Source organism: Myiozetetes cayanensis, unplaced genomic scaffold, assembly GCF_022539395.1.
Source record: "Myiozetetes cayanensis isolate MyiCay16 unplaced genomic scaffold, myiCay2020 scf7, whole genome shotgun sequence".
NCBI classification, from domain to species: Eukaryota; Metazoa; Chordata; class Aves; order Passeriformes; family Tyrannidae; genus Myiozetetes; species Myiozetetes cayanensis.
In genome coordinates, this window is record NW_026087964.1 from 10,374,907 (window position 1) to 10,397,611 (window position 22,705).

A 22,705-nucleotide genomic window follows, 5' to 3' on the forward strand; every position below is an offset into this window, starting at 1 on the left:
TGATGATGATTTATGTTATTTAGCATACATAATATTTAATCTTTCTACCTCAATTAATGCAAGCTGTTGAAAGGATGATGCCAAAACCAGATTTTCTAAAGATTAATTTTCACTAGGACTTTCATAGCAAGACTCTAGAAAAATCTTGTGAGACTAGGAACTTTCAGGTGATAAAGGTGAAGGAGGTCATTTCTCCATTTACTCCCATGGGGCGATGCATCTCAGAGGGATGCTTTTACAGCTTTACCTTTCACTGAAACTTGGTTGTGTTAAATTTTGCATGGAGCTTACCCAGTCAGTTGATAGTTTAACAGAAGTAGTTAACAGCTGTTTCACTTGGCAGGAAAGATATATCATCTGAGCATGGTGAAAACAACCAGATATATTAAAACAAGTGCTCGATTTTCACAGAAGGACTTCAATTATCTATTGTAGCATTGTTCATAAGTGACATTGCTGATAATTGCTAATACCTCTAGGTGGCAAGTAATAATTAAAAAATAAATGTTGAGAACCACTGTGTACTGTTTAGCAAATGCACAGCAGAGCAGTCTTCAAAAGCTGAATTTACATAGTTTTAAGGTTATTGCACTACATTTTTATTTAAGTTTTACTGATGTGTGAACAATTAAATGATTATCATCTTATTGTGATAATTCCTGGCTTCTCTATTTTGTTTCTATCATTAAATCTCAAAACAATTTGCAGTGGAGCTCAGTATTATCACTGCTTCCCAGGAAAAGCAGAAGTAAAGCAACTTGTCAGGCATACAGAGGGTGAATCAGGAAGGGACATGTAAGTGCATGAAACAAAATTAGGTTCCGTTGTCTAGTGAATCAAGATGTCTCCCATAGAGTGCAGAGGGGAAAATCCTATTTGTTTCATCTTAATTATGCCATAGGGTAGGCCATTGTACAGAACCCCGATGATCTGATAACACTGCAAATACTGGATACAGAGCGACAATTCTTGCATTCTTAAGCACTTACCTAGACATATATGGTGGGTTTATGCTGTGCATCTGCTATCATCTACAAGTATTTTAACATGCATATTTTAAGAAAGAAGTAAAATCGCATTTTAATTTTCTTAGGTCTCTTTGGATGTTTATGCTTTAGATAAAACAATAACAAAAATAATTATGAAGTTTATGTCTTTAGTAGACTTGAGTAAATGGGGCACTCCTTTGAAAAAATGCAGTTTTCTAAGTTAATTAAGTGAAAGAAAATTCATCCTTGCTTTTGCTCACTGATGATTTTCCTCTTGGTAAAAAATTCAACAGCTCTCTATGAGAGCCACTCAAAGAGCACTGTGCCCCTTTGGCACAGACTAGTAAACAAGTCCCACAGAGCTTAGAAGATTATCAGCTGCTGAGGAAGCAGACACTCGACTGTGAGCCTGTAGACATACACAGCAGGGTGCATAAAATAAGGTAAAAATAATTGTGCCAATGTGTCTGGTTGAGAAATCCAAAATTCCTGCAAGTGAGAGAATAAACAAACATATGAGATAGAAAACTGCAGTAACATCTGAGTAAGGTGGTTTGTGGATGAGCTGCTTGAGAGCATAGTTTTGCTCTTCACAAAATTTTGCACAGGGGAGCAGAAGATTTGTGTTGTGAATGTATGACAGAAAAAGAAGAAAAGCACGGGAAGACAGAGCTGTAACTGAAAGTGTAACTTAAAATAATTGCAGATGGGAGAGAGAAAGCAGAAGAAAGACGTTGATCTTTAATAGATGTGAATCAACACAAAAATCAGTGGACTGACTTATGCAATTCATACCGATTTTTGTATTCATCCTTCCTAAACTTTCTACCCAATGTGAAAATAATGATATTATTTCTATCATAAGCTGTGAGAGGAAAAGTGAACTAAAAATGCTAAAGAAGTTACTTTAGTTGTTTGTTTTTTATGTGTCTTAGGTAAGAAGGTGTGCTTCATAGCTTTTACTTCATATACTGCAAAAGGCATGAGATTCTCCATGGCAGCACCTTTGAGCCTCTAAAGTCTGTGCTAGAGTAGGAGGGGAGGTATTGAGAATATGTTGTGCTGAAATCTCAGCCATTCTGTTGTATACTTGCAGTCAGATGGGACTGAGTTTTGAGACCTTCAGGCTACATAAATACTACTCATATAACATAATCAGAAGAATGGCAGGACTCATGGCAGGCTGCCTCCAATGGATGGTGGCCTAAAGATAACATTTGGCTAAAACCCCTGAATAGGTCTGTCAGCATACTGTGATGGGATGTGAAGGCCAAGATAGGGCTGAGGTACACTGAGGAGCAGTGTGATCCAGAAGGCAGCCTCTGGTCACATCTGGGGTTTTGCTGCCAAATTAAAGCAGGTGGATTTGGGCTTGCAGGTATCTTAGGAGGTTGTATCAGCAGAATAGTATCCAACATAGTCACAAAAAAGAGCCAGAGCATATATGGGTAGCCTCAATATGTACATCTGCTCATTTCAGCTGCTGCAGAAGAAACCCAGAGCACAACAATGAGAAAACAAATACTATGTGAGGAAAATGAGTAGTCAGGTAAGGTTTGAACCTGTCTGTAGCCTGTTTTTTCCTTGTTATACTCACTCCAGATTATCCATTCAACATACTTTGATGAATATTTGCACAGATTGTCCACAGATTGTTGTTGCTGTAAGTTGTTTGATTTTCTGTTTTTCACAAGGTGTCTTGGAATGTGCTGACAGCAATTTCTCCTAAAACACTGCTTTCCTTTGTATCAGTGTGCCCTTACATCTGTAGGAAACAAATAATACATGAACTGCGTGATTTGTTTGGTTTTCTTTTTCTTCACTGATTTGTCCTCTTTTTGCGTGTTGGAGCAAGTTTCCCTTTGCTTTTGGTGTCTACTAAGTTTTTAATTGATCTGAAAGAGAATCAAATACAAATAGGAAAAAAAAAGAACTTGAGTGATGTGCAGAATCCTCTTGTAGTTTATCTTCTCATTTGCTGTAGATTTAATATAATTTATTTTTTTGTACACATTCAAGAAAACAGTTTGGGATCATGAACACATGGTCATATGGACTTACTGAAGTGAGTCTGGCATGATGATTAAGAGACTGAAGCATCTTTTGCATGTGGAGAGGCTGAGAAAACTGACTGTTCAACCTGGAAGGAGAAGGCTCAGAAGGGGACCTTATCCATGTGCGTTCTCTCCTTATGGGAGAGAATGAAGACAAGGGAACCAGGTCCTTTTCAGTAGTGCCTATTGACAGGACAAGAAGCAAAGGGTACCAATGAAAAAAATATGAAATTCCATCTTAGTGCAATAAAACAATTTTTTTTTTCTCTGAGGCTGACAAAGCAGCTTGCCCAAAGAGCAACTGGACATGGTTTTGGGTAACCAGCTCTAGGTGGCCCTGCTTGAGTAGGGGAGTTGGACTGAGATGAACTCAATAGGTCCTCTCCAACCTCAACTATTCTATGAATCTATGATTTTGTGTAGTTCTTATTGCTGTGTTTTCTGGCTAATATTTGCCTGAAAATCAAACTAATATTACATCATTATTCTGTAATTATTTGTTAGTAAGCAATCTGTCTATCTAGTTGTCCTGAACAGTTCTAAGTATTTTTCCCCCCTCTCCTTTACATCATATTTACAGATCTGTGAGAATATTTTACCTGAATAATTTCATATTATCTTTGTATATTTGTCTTTTGTTTGGGGAACTGATCTTAGTAACACTTACAATCCTCTAAATATATACATCAAATATCACAAAGGTAAGAGCCTGATTAATTTGTACTAGCAAAAATATTTAAACCCCTGCATTAAGCTGGCTTAATTAAACAATTGTCAGTAGGTGTTTCTCTGATCATTAAAATGATCAGATAGTGTAACATATGCATGGTCTCTTCCTCTTTTGGGTCCAATCTTGTAGTCTTATCTCTGTTAACACTTTCCTTGTTCTTTGGAATCAGTGCTACATCAGCTGGGAATTTTCCCACTGTATTTCAGTTCACCTGTTTTACTACAGAGAGTTTGTATATGTTACCACCTTAACAATAATTTACATGGGTATCTTTTGAGAACTAGATACATCAATCAGAAGTAGAGTTATATACAGGAGAGTGGTTGTCCCTTTTGGTGTTCTGAGAGGTGTATAAAGTCTGCTACTACACTCTGATCTTCAGTTGTATTCCATTTTAAAGCAACTTGCTTTTCAATATTGCTTATCGATGTATTTTTAAAAAAGGAATAGAACTTTCAAAAAAATCTCCTGAATGCTGAATAATATTATGATTTTCAATTTTTGTATCACAGGTAATTGTATGAAGCTATCAATCAAGTAGTGGTTCAGATGAATTATTGACAGCATTCATGATTGTTTCAGGGTTTCACACATTTTCAAGTACATTAATTCTGTGCCCTTCCTGGCATTTCTGGGAGGGTGTCTAAAGACTGTTGTTGAACCTTCCTTTGATCAAGAACTGAGGATAATTCAGCTTTAATAGAATTTGAAAGCAAGACTGGATGGCTTTAGGTATTTTGGAGCGTAAAATTTTACGGTTGTTTCCTTATTTTGTTACGTGGATGATGAATTTTCTAGAAGAGAAAGAAGATACTAGTATCATATTTGCTGTGTTGTTTCTAGTACTAAATTAGCAGTCTATGAATCTGATTACTTGAATATTTGATGTGAAAATGAAGTTTCTGAAACTACTCAGGCTTTTGGAAACATTAATGTCTACAGTTCCCTCTGTCCAAAGTAGAACAGCTTTGACATGAGTAGTTACACTCGTTCATCTCTGTCTGTTTACATGTGTCTTTGAAAGACATTTAAGATGATTCCAGCTATCCAATGACTGAAATGTGAGACATAGCAGGAAGTATCCTAGCTCTGCTACATATGCAATAGCACAAAACAAAAATTACTGCCATGTATGACTTGAATTTTTGTCTTTGGCATAATCATAGGTTGAAATAAGAAACATGTGAAAGATCAGGAGTATGTGAGGGGTTTAAACATTATATTAAACAATAAGAAGGAAAAGTAACATATGGCTTTAGAAAAATTGAGCAAGAAGTCAAATTGTTGCTTAATTTGGAGTAAAAGCATAAAGGTCTGAGGAGTCTTTGTGCTTGTGGATTTATTTGAAGTAGGATTCCCACTTGTTTTGAACCGTATAGAAGAAGTCAGTCATCTAAATGTGCAGTGTGGAGCAGTAGAACAGATGCTCTATTTCAGTGTCCTAAGGCTCAGCATATGGGACTCACGGCTTACTGAATCAAGATAACCAGTCATCAGCTTGTGGAGTGCTTTTCAGGGCTTTCTGATGTGATCTGGAAAGATATATTCTAGCTGAGATACAGAACTGCTCTTGTACTTGGGCACCTAGAATTAAATAAAAGTAGATCTAATATAAATAAAAGTATCCCATATTTCAGAAACATCGGAAGGATCTCTATTTATAAAAGGAGACTTTGATCTTCACTGAAATGAAAGTTTGTATTCATAGAGTGTCATAAAAAGTGGTTTCTATAAAAATGTGCAAGTGTATTGGTATAACTTGGAAGCTTTTAAGGTTGCATCTATTTATTTATTTATTTATATATTATTACTGTCTGTAGTCAGTCAGCAAACACATGACATAGTTCAATATTAGGTTCAGTTGCACAGGACTCAATACCAAGACATTCCAGTATAACTTGTACCTGAGCACCGAAGCAGGTTTCCTTCTGTAGCAAGGCTCTTCTCCTGTCCTTCACAATAACTCTCTATTAATAGTCATTCTTTCCTTGCTCTTCTTCCTGATTTCTCTTTTATTACTGTCCTGCATGCTACAGCCATGAGACTGAAGTGTCTAAAAAGTTGATTACTCAACAATTTGTCAGAATTAAGCAGCATTAATTAATTAATTAATTAATTAATTCCTATGTTTTCATAGGAACATACAGCATTATTGTCAATGGCTTCTCAGTTATAAATTTGTTGAAGAAGAGAGTAAATATTATCATGGTGCTTTGAGACAGTGTTCTCACAACTTTTTTAATCTACCATCTGAATGTCTTTATTTTTCACTTTTGCTTTCCTGCCAAAATGAGAGATTGCATCTTAATCACATTTTTAAAAAGAAATTGATTCAGCATCAGTCTAGGTGTTTGTTTGCTTTTTTTAATCACACCATTTATTTTAGACTCTTCATTTGATACTGAATCTGTATATCTATTGAACTCTGAGCATTTTGATTCCTACAGTAGAGACCCTGTGTTCCTCTAAACGTATACTTTCTGCTTGTAAATACTTTCTTTTTCTGCCTTGCATTGTCCTGCATTTTATTTCTGTTGTTAAAGGAAGCCAGGGGAAGTGACAATGTAAATAGAGCTCTGTGTTTGGCAGATGAACACTGTGTCAGGACATGACATCAGCTGCAGGGCCCTGGGCTGCTTGTTCTTTTTCTGCTTTAGTTCATACTGGTCACTGACTGTGCTGCTTTTCTTCATGGAGCTGTGAAAAAGTGGATAGAAGGATGATGCTGTTTCTTCTTGAAAGTCTTTCCATCTATCAAAGACATTGGGAAGGTGTAGCATTATAAACTTATTGTTTCCTGATGGTACTTCTTTAGTCTTATTCTGTGTTTCTTAATGTGGCCTTAGAAGAAATTGTTCTGGTAAATTATTTATTTATTTATTTATTTATTTATTATTTCCAAACAAGTACAACTTGTATAGAGTCAGGAATCAGCACTGTGTATCCAGCAATGCCTCTTTCTCCTTATTATGGTAAAGCAAGGCTAGCAATCTAACTCACATGAAGAAAGTTCGAGGTGATTCCTACCAGATCTGTCAGCTGGTTATTTTGTGTGATGTTGTACACATTTGCCCTGCACATTGAACTGCTGGTTCTGACAGAGGCTTCTAGAGGTGATTAAACAGAGAGCACTTGTCCCTTTTGTGCAAAGAAAATCAAATTAAGGGAGCAGAAGGCATGGAAAAGACAATAGCTTGTGTCCTGAGACAAGGTCAGTATATAGAATTCAGCTTTCATTTAGGAAATTAAATGAAATAATTTCATGTCCAGAAAAATAATTAATTAATTAGATTTTCAATGTCTTAATTTAATCCAAGACTTACAGGAAACATCAATCTGAGATCTAAGCATGCGGAATTTGCATAACATTGACAAAACTCTGAGGCTTTGTTTACAGTATTCTACAAACACTTAGGCACGTGCTTCCCTCTCAAGCACATGAGCCATATCAGAGGTGAAAGCATTGCCTACTGTGTACTTGGAAGATCTAAGCTGCAGTGGCAGAATTTTGAAATATGATGAAAGCTTGTGGTTAAAACAAAAAGTTTTAACGATGAAGTAATCCTACTATCAATGACAAAAATCCCTCTGAATTGAAGATTGCCCAATTACAATCAAGCATCGTACCAGAGAGATAGTACATGTCTTGAGGCATATGGAGATAGAGAAACACCAAATGCATCAATACTTTGATTTAGAACTGAAGAGAGGTGCTAAATATGTTTGTGTTTGACACTGTTAACTATCCTGAAGCAATATTTGTAAAAGTTTGTAAAAAGTGTTTGCACCAGGTGGGAAAATGCAGTGCCATCTGTTTACCTCACACAAGCGTGTTGGTTTGTGCAAACTAGTTATCATGGCTACTATAACCGACTTGACAAGTAAACACCTGTTTGTTCCTACAAATACCAGTACTGAAGTTTGTACACACTCCCACAGACACGCAGGAGCCATCTAAAAACTGAACTCATTCTGAACAAGAGCAAATGAAGACAGCATTAATTACTGGTCACAGTATAATCTTCACTGTTCCTTACAGCTGTAAAAGTGAGTCCATACTCCATCTTCTTAATTTAGAATCTTTTCAGTATGGTTACACTGACCTTCAGCCTTTTAATTATCTTGAATGTTATGCTCGTTTCTCACCATCACAGATGTTGGTAAGTTGCACAAGAACAGAAACGCTGTGATGTAGAAAACAAAGGATGAACAAGATAAGAAACATGACACTTTGACTGTGTAGTGCTCTGAAGCCTCTGGCAGCAGGACATCTAGATATGGAGCCCTCACAGCAAATTCGAACTTCATGTATATGACAGAAGACTCACAAAGGAAGTGGCTACCTACATGTCTGGAGTTTGTGAGCTATATGTACATTTTCCTTAAAATTGCAACAGGTAGCTAGGGTGGAGAGTTATGACAGGTCATGAATGAGGGCTGTGGTCTGAAGAAGAAAGGCAGTAGTAAGGACTGAACAGAACACTGATTTGAGTTAATAGAGTTCTAAGAAAGTGATTCCTTCTGAAATACAGGCTTTTTTCTTGTTGTGTGACTGGGCTGATTCCCCCAGTAAAGCCATGCTACTGGCAAAGATCAAATCCACATTTCTTTGCCATTGAATCCCAAGATGTTAAAACAAAAATAATACATCATTGGGGATAAGTTTCTACGTATACAAAACGAGAACTGCTCTTCATTGGCCATGATTCTTCCATGAGACGTTCACTCACTGTCTAATTCTGAAGTAGATTAGTGCGATTGGATCATTAGAAGTAGCTTGTGACAAGAAATAAATAAGAAAAAAGGAATTGTATAAATCCATTATATTTCACTGTTTGCTTTCTCATAGAGCACTTGAAACAACTTCCTAGTGGACAGATAGTGCAGAGGTTGACCAAAACCAACCAATCAACCAACCAATCAACCAGAAATAAAAAAAGCTGTTGATCTGATGTTTGTTGTGGGAGAAGTAAAGAGTCATGGAGACAGCTGATTCCATAGCAAATGATAAAGGAAATGGGGAAAAGGTAACAGCAGTACAGTGCTTTAGTTACATATTCCAAATGCATGGGAGAATCCAAAGGCATACATGAATCCACAGTAGACAAAAAGTCAGAGAAATGACCCAGGTCTAGGTGGTAGAGGTTTGGCAGATCTTGTTTTTGCTCCTTGCTGTACCCCACCAGGTGGGCACTATAGGTGGCACAGAGCAGAAATAGGAGAAACCAGCCATGCATAGGAGGGAGAAACATTTGAAGTTGCAGGCATTTCTCTCACTTCCTCCTCTATCAGCTTGATATTTCGTCATGTTTGACAAAGGTTGTGAGAAGGTGTAAAACCCTTGTAAAACAAATAGTAGTTAGAGGGAGATTGAGGTGAAATGAAACAGAGGGTGAATTTTTTTGCCTTCTAATCTTCTGGATCTATTTATAAAAGTACAGACACCAATGTTGAAATTAGAGAGATTAGATTTCATTACACTGAGAAGTTTTTCCCATCAGGACTACATTTGTCATCCTGTACAATGAAAACCTGATTTTGACAGCTCCATCTGCAAGTAAGTAACACTCCACCATGTGAATGCTGGGCTGTGACTCATTGTGCCACAGAAAAACAGACCTGCATTTGTAGAGGGACTTTCCACTTTGTCTTACTTCCTCACATTTTTTTTTTCTTAGTTCTTTTATTAAGGAAGCTTCTATCCACCATTGTTCAGTAAATAGGATCTTGTCAAGTGCATCTTCTTCGATTTGACAGAATTGATTCAGGAGCTGAATTATATACCAAGTAATTGGAATGACCTAGCAGAGAATGTGCCTGCATGTATAAATAGGATCTGAACTCAAATAACATATGAGAAGGTAATAAACCAATCTCCAGATTTCCTGGTAAAGTCTCATTATCAGCATCCAATACCACCTTGATTAGGTTACCCTCCTGGTATAAAATCCAATTTATTATTTTCCTTTTAAATAACAAATTACTCTATTTGGCTTACTCAGGGGTTTGTAACCTAAAGACTTTGGGACCTGTTTTAGAAAGACTGAGATTGTTTTATTATTCTATTACCTTTTGTGTTGCAGTATGGCATCATGACATGGGAAAATTGGTAATTTTTTTAAAGGTTAGCTTTCCAGGTTTCTGTTATCAGACTGTCTTTATACAGCAGATTTTCTCCTGAGATTCACCATGCAATGATGTATTTGTGGCTTTTCACAATACATTTTGAGTATTACAAGTTTGAAATTTTTTAACATATTTTCTCAAGTCTATTTTCAAAGTTCAAAAGTTCTCCTTCATGTTTTCTACATTACTGTAATGAAAAAGATGAGATTTGAGAATACTTCTTCAAAAATATAGGAAGTCTTTGTAGGCTGGATGAGAGCTTAAGGGCTAAGAAATGACCAAACATCAATATTTTGTTTGTATTTGCCACTCTGCTAGTTGTCTTAGGGAGAGCTTTTGCTGCAAAACAGGCTGAGATACATCACTTGAACTCATTCAAAATAAATGACTAGGGAATCTATCATATGCTTTAGTGTGGACAACTGTAGAAACTACAAATTGTCAAGACATGATCTGGTGTTTGGTTGTTGTGGTTTTTTGTTGTTGTTTGGGGGTTTTGTTTGTTTGGTTTGGTTTTTGTTTTGTTTTCTTCTTATCTTTTTTTTCCTGTGGGTTTTTTTTTTTTTTTGGCTTTGCTATAGGTAGATGAGATATGGTAAAAATGGGCCAGAGCTCTAAGGCTTATGGAGAGACTTACACTTGTTTGACTTGCATAATTTTCTCTCCACTTTAGGTTTGAACAGGTTCTTGAGATGCAGTCAGGAAAAATATTGTCCTCATCTCTAAGTAGCATAATCATCTGACCATGTCACCCCAATCTGTTCTCTGCCAGCCATGGTTATGAGTGATAATTGCTTTTTTTCTAATCTCCTGCTTTTTAAAATTAAGTGGTGTAAATTTTGTACAGAAGGAGGTGCCCTGACAGACGTGAATCTCTAGAGCTCTAGACTATCAGCAAAGCTGCAGCCTGAAACTACAAATAGTGACTAAACTAAAAATGTTTATATGTGTGGTCTAGACAGTCCCAAGGTGAATTCTGAGTTTTATTAATATCTCAATTAAAAAGTGTATCTGCATTAAGGTCAGATATCTGTTTGCATACTACTAATGAGCGTACACATTTTAATGCTTTCTTCTCTCCTTGCAGTGTAAGAAATAGTGCATTGATACTGCACTGCTTCTACTGTTTTTTGAATGGCAGTTACAAAAATGTGCAGGGTTAGGTTTTATAATTATGTGGCGAACTCAATGTGATTTAAATTGTCATGTATATAAGCATATATATAAAAATATATGCATTGTTTACATAAGCAATTCCATTTTATACATTCAAAAGGACTTTCCAAAGAACCTGAGCTACTGAATGACTATGTGTAAAGGAAGTCCTAAGCCACTGAGTCACTTTCAAACACTGCAATTTGCTATTGCATTGCCGTAACCTAAAATCGACCTGCACTCCTCCTCTCAAAGCTTGTATATGTGGTGAGCAAGAGTGCAGTAACTGGAAGTGTAAATTCACTGGATACCTGTAGAGATTTTATTTCCTGTACTTATTTATCTCTGTAACACACTGTTACCTTTTCTATGCTGGTGTCCTTAAGATTGCGCAAGCTGGTGCCTGTTGAAATGTAACCTTTTGGATTTACCTTATGTTTTTTCCCAAAGCCAAGAATTGTCCCATCTTTCCCCTCCAAAGTGCAAGCAGTGCCTTTCAGTGCTTCAGCTGGCAAAAATATTTTGAAGAATAAACTGCTAGCACTGAGACACAGAAATGCTTGAATGCTGTGGGACTACACAGGACCTGTCAAAACCCTTAAATCGGTGATTCTTCCCAGCACCACTCCTGCAGAGGGGCACCTGGAGGCAATTAATTCAGATTAAGAGGAAGGAATATATACAGTCTCTGCCACTGTGTGGTGGGTGAAGGTAGTTTATTTGGCTCTTTTTCTGTATAGCTGAAAAGAATAGTGTTTTCTTGCATGTGTGACTAAGAATTGTCAAGCCCTGGCAAGTATTTTATTAATTTATCTGGGCATGTAGGTTTCTAGCTATTGAATTTAAAGGTCCTTGGTGAGTGGCTGTAGAGAGCAGTGGAAAGGAAGGCTCTGGGTTAATGTTTTGCTGCCCAGTTTTGATTTTACCAAACGAGAGAATGCATGCAGTTTAAGACAGATGGTAGTTCTTCACATATGAAGAAAAAAACTAACATTGAGGGGCTTTTTTGGGGCTCTGTGTGTTGTCTGTTGTAGCCTGTGATGTGCAGTACATTAAGCTTGTTGCTATTTTAAGGCTGTATCTCTACCTCTTATAAGCTGATGGAAATATGAGGCTGTGTTAATTTTTTTTCTGCCTAGAATGTCTGAATCTTTCTAAATGAATAACTTTGTCTTTTCTTTGTTGTTATGACACTTGATTTTTGATAAGTTTGAGTTTTTTCTTGCTTTCATACAGAATAGTTCATTTCCTCTCAGTTGTGTGAGTAATGTAGGAAGAGTCAATGTTAAATAATACTCCTATTTAAAGTATAGATAATCTTAGTGCAAAAGTTCTAGTTGAGAAACCCTTACCATTAAAATATTAAAAAGATTTAAAATAATAGTGATATTAAAGTTCAGGTTTCCCTAATTAATCATCCAAGGATGAGCAGAATTTTCTTTATTCTGTAGGTTTAGGAACTTCAAACTGAAGTTTATTTTTTTTTACAACCTTATATTACCAGATGTTGCAATTTTTTTTACTGAATTGTTTAAAACTACGTCTAAAATATAAGGATATGGACTATTCCATATAGGGTGAAAAGAAATACCTGAAAAAGGACCATAAAGCTAAGATGCACATAAAGAATTACTTTTACCAAATTATGTCAAATTTTTTCTTGTGTAATGATTTCTTGATGATTCTTATCTTCACCTTTCTTAATGTGGATGCTTGTGAGATTGTAAAAATGTATTCTTTAGTGTTTTAAAAACTTATTTTTACTTATTTCTGTTGTAACAATTAGGAAATTATAAATTAGTTTTTAAATATCATAATCCTAAAGCACAGTCAAATGGTGATATCTATTTTGAGTTAGAAATACTGCAGTTTAGCTCAACCCACATAAGCATTAATTTAAGATAAGATTGTGATTGAATATGTTATTTTTTCCAGGTTTATATGTGCAATTCAGAGATATTTATTGTTATAATAGTTAAAATAATCTGAAAGATATATGAAACTTTTAGTGCAGATGGAGATCATTAGGATATGTAAAACCCATTAATTTCTGGTGTTTTTTTACACAGCTTTTGATTAAGTTTTTTTCTGGAGTTCATGTTTTTTTTACATTTTAAATGTTAATCTGAATTCCTAGGACTAACATAACTTGACTATGAGAAAATTACTCTTTTACTTATGTTACTTATATATTATCGGCTTTAATTCCATGCAAATATAATATTTTTGGGGATATTATTTCCTGTAAAATAGTGGATTTCATAAATAAGCACTAATCCTGAATTAAATCCCAAGGAAATGTTAACTTGAGTTATTTTTAATAAAATAACATTCTTAAATCCTTCTCAAAAGCAAACAAACAACCTTTTTTACTACAAGATTAAATATATCTTCCAAAGCCCTTCTTGTGTTCTTGGTGCTGCTGTTTGTTTCAATTGCATCAGCTATAGAAGCATAATTACCAGTTCTGAAAAACAGCTTTCATGATAACATCCAGCCCAAAGCCTGGAGTGGCAAATAGGAGAACTCTTGACGTGTGTCTCAGTCTCTGCCATATTACTGAATAATTACAGCAAACAAACTTGCTGATGCAAATCATGAGTAGAAGAAAGCTGGTGAGTGCCTGGGTGTCCTTTCAAAAATGATTGTGAACCTGTTCATAGTATTATAATATGAACAATAAATTCTTAACACCTTAATTATAGTCTGAAGTCATCAATTAAACCTGAACATAAGATTTTCATTAAGAGTTAAATCTGGGGTTGTTATATATATATATCACTACAGATGAAACTGAGGCAGGGTTTTTCCTAAAATTAGTCAAAAGATACAGCTAATAAATAATTTCACCAACTCATTCTGGTCCTGAAAATGAAAGCTGAATATTTTGGGGAGATAGTCTAACAGAAGGGCTGAATCACTACTTTGAGTAGAGAGTATAATTCAGTTATAACAAGTGTCACAGTGACTCATTTAATTGCCTTTTTTCAGGTAGGTACATGCACATACACAGGATATTCCTGGATTAGAAGAAAGAGAAACAGGAAAAATGATACTAAAATTGAAGATGCTGGTTTAACTCCAACTGGTACCCAAGCACCGTTTGAGCCCTGGTGGGATGGGAGAGAGAATGGGAGGGGTAAAGCAAAAACCACCTGCACAAACAAAGCAAAGTAAGGAATTAATTCTAGACTTCCCACAGACAGGCAGGTGTTCAGCCATCCCCAGGAAAGCAGGGCTCCATCATGCATAACAGTGACTGGGGAAGACACATGCCATAACTCCAAATATCCTCTCTTCTCTGTCCTTCCTGAATTGAGGTAGAAAAGGGCAACGAAGCTGGAGAAGGGTCTGGAGTATAAGTCTTATGAGGAGCAGCTGAGGGGGATGTTTAGCCTGGAGAAGAGGAGGTTCAGGGGAGACCTTATTGCTCTCCTACAACTGCCTGAAAGGAGGTTGGAGCCAGGTGTGGTTTGGCCTCTTCTCCCAGGCAACCAACAACAGGATGAGAAAACACAGTCTTAAGCTCTACCAGTGAAGGTTTAGGTTGGACATGAGGAATTCCTTCACAGAAAGGGCAATTAAATATTGGAATGGACTGCCCAGGGAGGTAGTGAAGTCACTATCACTAAAGGTATTTAAGGAAGGACAGAACGTGGCATTCAGTGCCATGTTCTAGGTGATATGGTGGTGTTTGATCATAGGTTGGACTTGATGACCTCTGATCTTTTCAACAAAATTGGCTCTGTCATTCTGTGATTCTTCTTCCAGTTTTCTTACTAAGCATGATGACATATGATATTAAACATCCCTGTGGTCAGTTAACATCCTGGCTGTGTCCTCTTCCAGTTGCCTGTGCAACCTCAGCCTCCTCACTGGTAAGGTAGGGTGAGGATCGAAAAAAGGCCTTGACTCTGTGTAAGCACTGCCCAGCAATACCTAAAACATCCCTCTGTTACTGACACTGTTTTCAGAGGAAATCCAAAACACAGCCCATGCTAGATAACGCAAAGGAAATTAACTGTACTCCAGACAAAACCAGCATTGAAGACACACCCCAAAATCAGAAAATTGCAGCAATTTTCTGTTTGGGCTAACAGACATATGTTTACGTAACTTCCTGTCTTTTATGGGTGTATATTCATCATTCTAGGATGTTATACTCTTCTGTCTTCTGTTTTGGCTTCAGCCACGGACATTCATGTGTATCAGGTCTTCTCCCTGACTAGTACTTTCCATAACCTCAGTCCCAATCTCTTACCCAGGATCCTTGTTCCCCATTTTTTCACATCTGATATGCTTTGTTTTTTTTGTAGCTGATGAAGGCAGCTGTCTGCTTTTGAATTTGAGTCAGTGATATGGCAAATACTGGTCAGATCTTAATGTCTGTGTTTCTCTTCAATCCAGAGCCTGCACACAGCATGGTTTAGAGAAGTAAAAAACCAAAAATTCATAGAAATCCCTTGACAGATGCAGTCACAATTTGCACATGATTAAGCTACCCAAATCCATCAGGGTTCTACTGATCTTATGCAAGTTTTATGTGTGGGTTGTTGTTTTTTTTGTTTGTTTATTTTTTAGGTGGTGGTGGGTGTGTGTGTATTTTTTTTTTGGGGTGGTGGTGGTGGTGAGTATTTGGTCTTTTTTTTTTTTTGTTTTCCCCAGTCCTGGTAACTTAGCTATGGCAAGTAGATGAAATTTCTAACACTTTCTGCAGTGATGTTGAAGGCCAGGTTGGATGAGGTTTTGAGCAACCTGGTCCAGTGAAAGGTGTTCCTATCCACGGCAGGGGGGTAGGAATTAGATCATCTTTAAGGTCCCTTCCAAACCAAATCATTCTATGATTCATTCTGAAGTGCTAACGTGGTTAAGAGAGATCCAATGAAATCTGATCAAATGCTCTCAGAGTGAGGGGAAAGTATATGCAAGATAAGCTTTACAACCAAGGACAGTTTGTAAGCCTTAAACTGACAATCCTCTGCTTTTGGTCAGTTTGTCAAGACAAGCTCTTTGATTTTAACTGGACTGAAGCTTTCCTTGCACGTGCACACACAGTTTGCTTGACAAAGGCATTCGGAGCAGAGAAGTTTCAGCCTAAATGACTTCAAAGTTCATGACAGCACGAGCAAGTAAAAAATAGTTCTTTGCTTTGGAAAGTTTGGACAACCTTTTTGGTAAACATTGTCATCAGCTCTGCCCCTACAAATAACAACAGATGTCTTTCCTCTTTTCCTTTCCATTACAAAGATAGCTTTCTTATGCTAATACCATTATCTGAAATAAAATATGTTACACTGAAAAGAAAAACAATGTTCATGAAATCAAAATTTCAGTGTTCTACAACAATATACTTCAAATTATCCCTTTTGTCTAATTCTATGGAAATATGATGTAAAGCTTTCTCCAATTCAATAACCTTTTCCTGTACAACTAAGCTTTGCTATTGGATATATGTGATGTTTGCATTGTTTCACAGGGAATGATTTTCACTAGGCTCAAAATTCTATCTTCTTTGCCGAGAACATTTGAAATTAACAAAATGAAAGTAGCAAGAAATGCAGATGGATGTGTGGGGGGAACCTGGATTTTGACTAAATGGCATTGGTAGGCTTTTAGATCTCAGACACATTTTAGTTACACTGAATTTCTACGTAAATTATAAGAGTTTTAAAGACATCATCCAGCTAGCTGAAGTGCAAATTCTACTAATAACCACAAAAAACCAACAACAACAAAAAAACCAACAAAAAATCAAAACACCACCAACAAAACAAAAAAAGTGAAAAGAGTCTTTTGCCTACTGTTTTTGTTTCAAGGGAGTGTGTGTTAGCTGACAGTTGGTCCTCCTGTGGAATTTCAGAGTCAAAGGCTGTACCAGAATATACCCTGCCCACACACAAGAATTTCAGGGCTATTTATCTTGTCAGTGCTAGTTTCTCTCTGCAGCTGAAATTCTCTTCTGTAACAACACAATGATGAAGCAAACCACCTCAGCAAACATGCTCATTCCAACAGAGTATTCTCTTTCTTGTTGCACTTGCAAAATAATTTAAGATAAGGGTGTTAATGTGCTACCCCTCCCTGAATCCTTAACTGTTGTTTCTATCACTTGAGAACTGGAGTTTCTATCTGATCAAAAAAGATGCAACTTGCCTGCTTATGTTCAGGGTTTTGGTTGTGCATCTGTCATGGTTTAACCCCAGCCAGCAGCCAAGTCCCACACAGCTGCTCACTCACTTCTCTCAGACACCCATGGCAGGATGGGCAGGAGAATCAGGAAAGAAAAGAAAATAAAACTGGAGTTTAAAAATTAAAGTAAAATCAAATATAATAACAATAATAATGCTAATGGTAGTTTTCATAAAAAGGAGGGGAATAAAGGAGACAAAACCCAGGAGAAACAAGTGATTCACACTACAATTGCTCACAGACCCCTTGGATCAATGCCCAGACTGTCCCTGAGCAACAATCATCGCCCTTCAAAGTAACTCCCCCCAGTTTATGTACTGGGGATGATGTTCTATGGTATGGAGCATCTATTTGGCCAGTTTGGGTCATCTGTCTTGGCCATGATCCCTCACAGCTTTTTGTGCACCTCCTTGCCAGCAGAGCATGAGACACTGAAAATTCCTTGCCTTAGGGTAAGCACTACTGAGCGACAGCCAAAACATCAATGTGTTATCAGCATTATTCTCCCACTGAATTCAAAGCACTGTACCAGCTACTAAGAAGAAAATGAACTCTTATCCTAGTCAAAACCCAAACAGCATCTTGATGAGCTGGGGCTTCTGTTGCTGCAGACTGGTTATTCATTGCCATTAAGGAGCTCTTCCAGTCTGTTTTTCGTGTGGTCCAAGTTCTTCTTTCCATGAACATCTGAACCCTTTCTGCCACACTGAAACCTACCGAAAGTACTGTGTTTTTTAGAGTTAAATTCACTACTCTCTTAAAACTAATTTGTGGACTCCCAGTGGTCACTGAAGCCCAATAACCTCAGGAGTATTTCTGTGATCCTCAGGTTTAGTTGAAACTACTCTTGGTACCCCAAGCCATGTTGGTTTTGTTACCCACCCCCTCCCCCCGCAAAGCCACCAGTACAAAACTACCTCTTATCATCTGCAAAATAGGCACGTGGTCTTAAATGCTGACTTTTTTTAAAGTGTAATGCAAATGGCTTTGAAGATTTAGGTGCTACATCCTTAGTAGTAATCTTTCCTAGGTACATCACTAGTGCATTGGTAGGATGTTTCAGTCGGCTGGCTATATTTTATCTCATGCTTTATTCAGGAGATTTCAGTATGACTCTAATAGCTGTGTTGCATTTACCAGTGAGGGAATATAATCATTTTAGTCTGATACCAGAGTGGCATTTTCTGTAAGCAAGTCTTCATCTGGTCTGTAAGATAAATCTCTATACAACCCACTACTTTTGCTACAAGTTGCTGCTGTATGTACATAACTTGTTCCCCAGCTTACTGTGCTTGCAGAAGACTTGTACCTTCCATACTGAATATGAAGGCATAGTCAAGCTAATGTGACAGAGCAAGGACAGAGATGATGAAGTGGGAGAAACCAGGCATAGTATTGGGTGAGTGAAGGTAGGTGGGGAGAGGATTGGGTCCTACTTTCAGAAGAAGGAGGTGTAAAGAGCATCATGCACATGAAACTGTAATATTGAGGGTGAGGAATGGTGACACCCATGTGGAAATATGGGACAAGAGCACAGCTATGCACTAGCACGGAGGAACTGGGAATCCATGTTAGATGTGCTTATGGTAGCAACTTCCATCTTTAGAAACTTGGCTTCTGTACTTTTGGGGTTGCTTTTGAGTGGTTTTGTTTTGTTTTGTTTTTTAAATTGATGATTTTTGACATGTTTTGTTACAATTAATTTCATTTCTCATGAGTTTCCTTATTTGGAGGAAAAATAAAGTCTGCAAAATAATACAGCAATATTCAGCATCTATGCTAACATTTTTCCATGAAATGTATCAGAGTAATATATATGCTATAATGAATTGTTGATTAAGCTTTTTAAAACTAACTAAGAACTGAAGATAAAGTGTAGCAGAGGACAGCATTTTTATTTGTACAAAAAGAACATATATGTGAGAAGGAAGTACATTTTATCTTCAGTCTAATTACCAAGGTAGAAGAATACAATCCTGATTGAATACATACTGAATTAAGTCTTTGGTGTAGCAGACTACCTTTGTTTTTGTTTACTAATGCAGCTGTGAGTCCATTCAGTTAATTTTCTCATATTTCCATCAGTAAGTGGAAGACCATGTGATGGATGAGTTTATGTGCTCATAAAGGCATTCACCTGATTCACTTTTTGAAACCAGGAAGCCATACCCATCCCTTAGGCAATATTTTTCTAATTTTCTGTCTAATATTTTATACAACTTTCCAGCATAAAGAACACCCTTCCCCAGCCACTGTGTGTGTGTGTGTGTGTGTGTGTGTGTGTGTGCATGTCTGCACGTATGTTGCTGGAGCCCCTGGTGGTCTAGTGGTAAAGGCGCGGTGCTATCACTGCCGAGACCCGGGTTCGATTCCCGGTCAGGGCCACTCCCGGGCAGGTGGGGCTCGTTAGCCCTTAAAGGCAACCCACCTACGTCCTAAGGACCTCGCTGCCACCGTCCAAGCTCGCTTGGCCCTGGCAGATGAACCTTAGGATTAAAGGGTGGGCTCAGTTCCGCGCACACTGTATCTCACCTAAAAAATCCAATGCGCAGGCTGGAAGGTGGAAAGACCTTCCCCGGATCTTCGCTCGCGAAGACTGGCCATTACTTACTTACTTACTTACATATGTTGCTCCTTTGTGCATGGGAGGAAAGGAAGATATTTTGAATTTGGCCTAGTATTTTGGACCACTAAACCTATCTTCAATGAAGGATATTATGAGATATGAATAGCTAAGCCCACTTCAGTGTGTACATTATTAGATTGTTTTCTTCCTTTCCACTTTAAATGGCACTCAGCAAGCTAGAGATACTGGAGGAAAAGAACTTAATTATCTTTTAGACCTATGAAGAAGCAGCTAGGAACAGCTTTACTGTTTTTTTGTGGCTTTAACTAGGACTGAGACAAGCACATGGTTAGGCTGTTTAAAGTTCACAGAAGAACCCCCAAACTCCCACCCCCAGGGAAAAGAAACAACCTTATCTATGTAACCAGTTACTGGGAACTGGATAGACAAATACTCAAATGTATTTGTCTTTGGGTCTCTCTAGTTCAAAGGTAAAGATTTTTGTTCCAGCAGGATTAAACAAACTGTTTAGTGTTGGAAATGGGATTTTGGCCCTCATTATAAAACTTTCCCCTAGCTTTCCCTGTGTGCTCCATGTTGTTTCCTTTTTTCCTTACCATTTCCTTCTGCAGTTATATCCTGAGATGCTCTTTGTCCTATTCTCATTATGGTCACTCTTTACCATTATTAATGATCCTGGATGATCCTATTCCTTTCTTTCAGCTTCATTCCTGGATTTTAACAGGAGGATGAAGTGATTCTATTATGGTTATACTTCAATGCGTTAAAATAATGATTCAGATACTAGATAGCTAAGCTATTTTCAGTAACTGCAACATAAAAATCTTTACTGTAACATTAGAACTATCCAAATTAAAGAGTGAGGAAACTGCATCTTAAAATTGAAGACATTTATTTAATGAAATATCAGGCTTATAAACCCATACAACTTTGCCAGAGAAAGCAACCAGTAAGTCTTCATCAGATATATGCTGCCATTTGCTATACATTTCTTTGGACTTTTTAAACCTCTCATCTAGCAGGAAACACTCTACAATTTTAACATTCTGTTTTGAATACAAATGGCTATAAAATATCCTAGAACAATAGAAAAGAAAGGAGATAATGAAAGAGGCAAATGAAAGTCAAGTTTATTTAATAAATAATACATTCTAAACCTAAACACATTTTAGCAAAAGCCTGACTGCTGTATATATTTTAATGACAGACTGCTTTCTGCTGTGGAATATTGGCCATTAGGCAGTTCACCATTCTAATTCAGAATCCCTTCCATTACTTTCAGAAAGATTCCTTACTGCCTTTGGATAAATCAATAATTCTTTTGCATTGCCATAAACATAAAATAAAACCGGTACTATGATTTTTAGAAAGACATTTACTTTGGAAAGCTCTTGATAGCTTTAATCCTATTCTGTTTGACAGAAGTCTCCAAGGTGATTTAGGGAACACTTAGATTTACAGTACTTTAAAGAGAGGATATATTCTCAAGATGGATGTGGAAAGACAGAGAAAAATAATATATCCATATAAATTTGGCTACCTAACAAAATATATGCATGCAACTTGCAGATAATTCCCTCATCTCCTTCAAACTCACTCTATAACTGCAAGGTAAAAACATATGAGAAGATGTAAGCTCTGACGAGCTGGGCAGCAGCTCTGGGTCACTTCCACATTGATGTGTTGCTCTAAAGGGACCTTGATTTTTTAAGATCAGTAGAACTGCAGAGAGCACAGAAAAGTACAGACCATAGGTTATCAAGAGTCTTTTAAGAAGAGAATTACATCAGTGGCAAATGCTAACACACCCAGTATTGTTGCCTAAACTAATAGGTAAAGTAGCAGGGTAAAGTAGCACCAAAAAAAAAAATCAAACAAAGGCCCAGCTTTATGGTAGCTCAATACTGTAACTGTGTTCATGCCAAGAAAATCAGCAGGGCAATCATCCTTTATATGTTTAATTTTATTATGAGATTATATTTGTATTTTGCCTTTTGCTGGCCTGCTATGTAAAAGGAATTTGTTCATTACTAAGCTCTGAGTCCACTGCAAAAATTTTCTTCAGTTAATCCAGACCTCTGGCTTACTCTTTCTGCTTTCTTCACCTACTAGCTTCCTGCTAAATTGTATTGAAATACATTCCAGCAAACACAACTTTAATTGCCCCACAGAAAACTGAACCTGAAGCAGTGGACAAGATATAGGTAATGGAACGCTAAAATTAATTTTTTTGGTTTTATTAAAAGGGAGAAATGATTTACAGTGATAGTGGGTAAGTCCTTGCTGCAATGGCTATTTTTCTACTGGCTCATTTGAGCACTTCAGCCAGCTAATTGGACTTTATAGATAAATTAGTAAGCATGAATGTTATAAATCAGAGAGGTCCTTTTCCAAAAAGTGAAGACTATTAGTGCTTAATATCTGCAGAAAGATGAGGGGTTAGAAGAGTATCACTTCATCATGGAAAACATGCATCATGCTGTCACACACAAAAAATTGTCCCTGCATTTCTCCAGAACTGAATCAGTTTAATTTGTGAGCAAAGGAGTTCATAAATTATCTGAGACAGTCTCATTGACTGCCAAAATGCAAAATTCTTATTAAAAAATGAGGACCCTGTATCAGACAATACCTCATGCATGCAGTACAGCAGAAGAATGACACTGAACTTGAGTTGCACAGGAGGGAAAAAAATAATCAATAGTCCTTGCTTCAAGAAACATTGGGCATACTTATTTTTTAGCCATATGCAACTACAGGGAATTTCTTTGAATAGAAAGCAAAATCTCTGGGCCATGTCACTTTTGCCGAAAAAAGGTGCTGTAAGTGTGAAAACTCTATAATCTTAAAAATGAAAAATTGTTAGTATACCTGT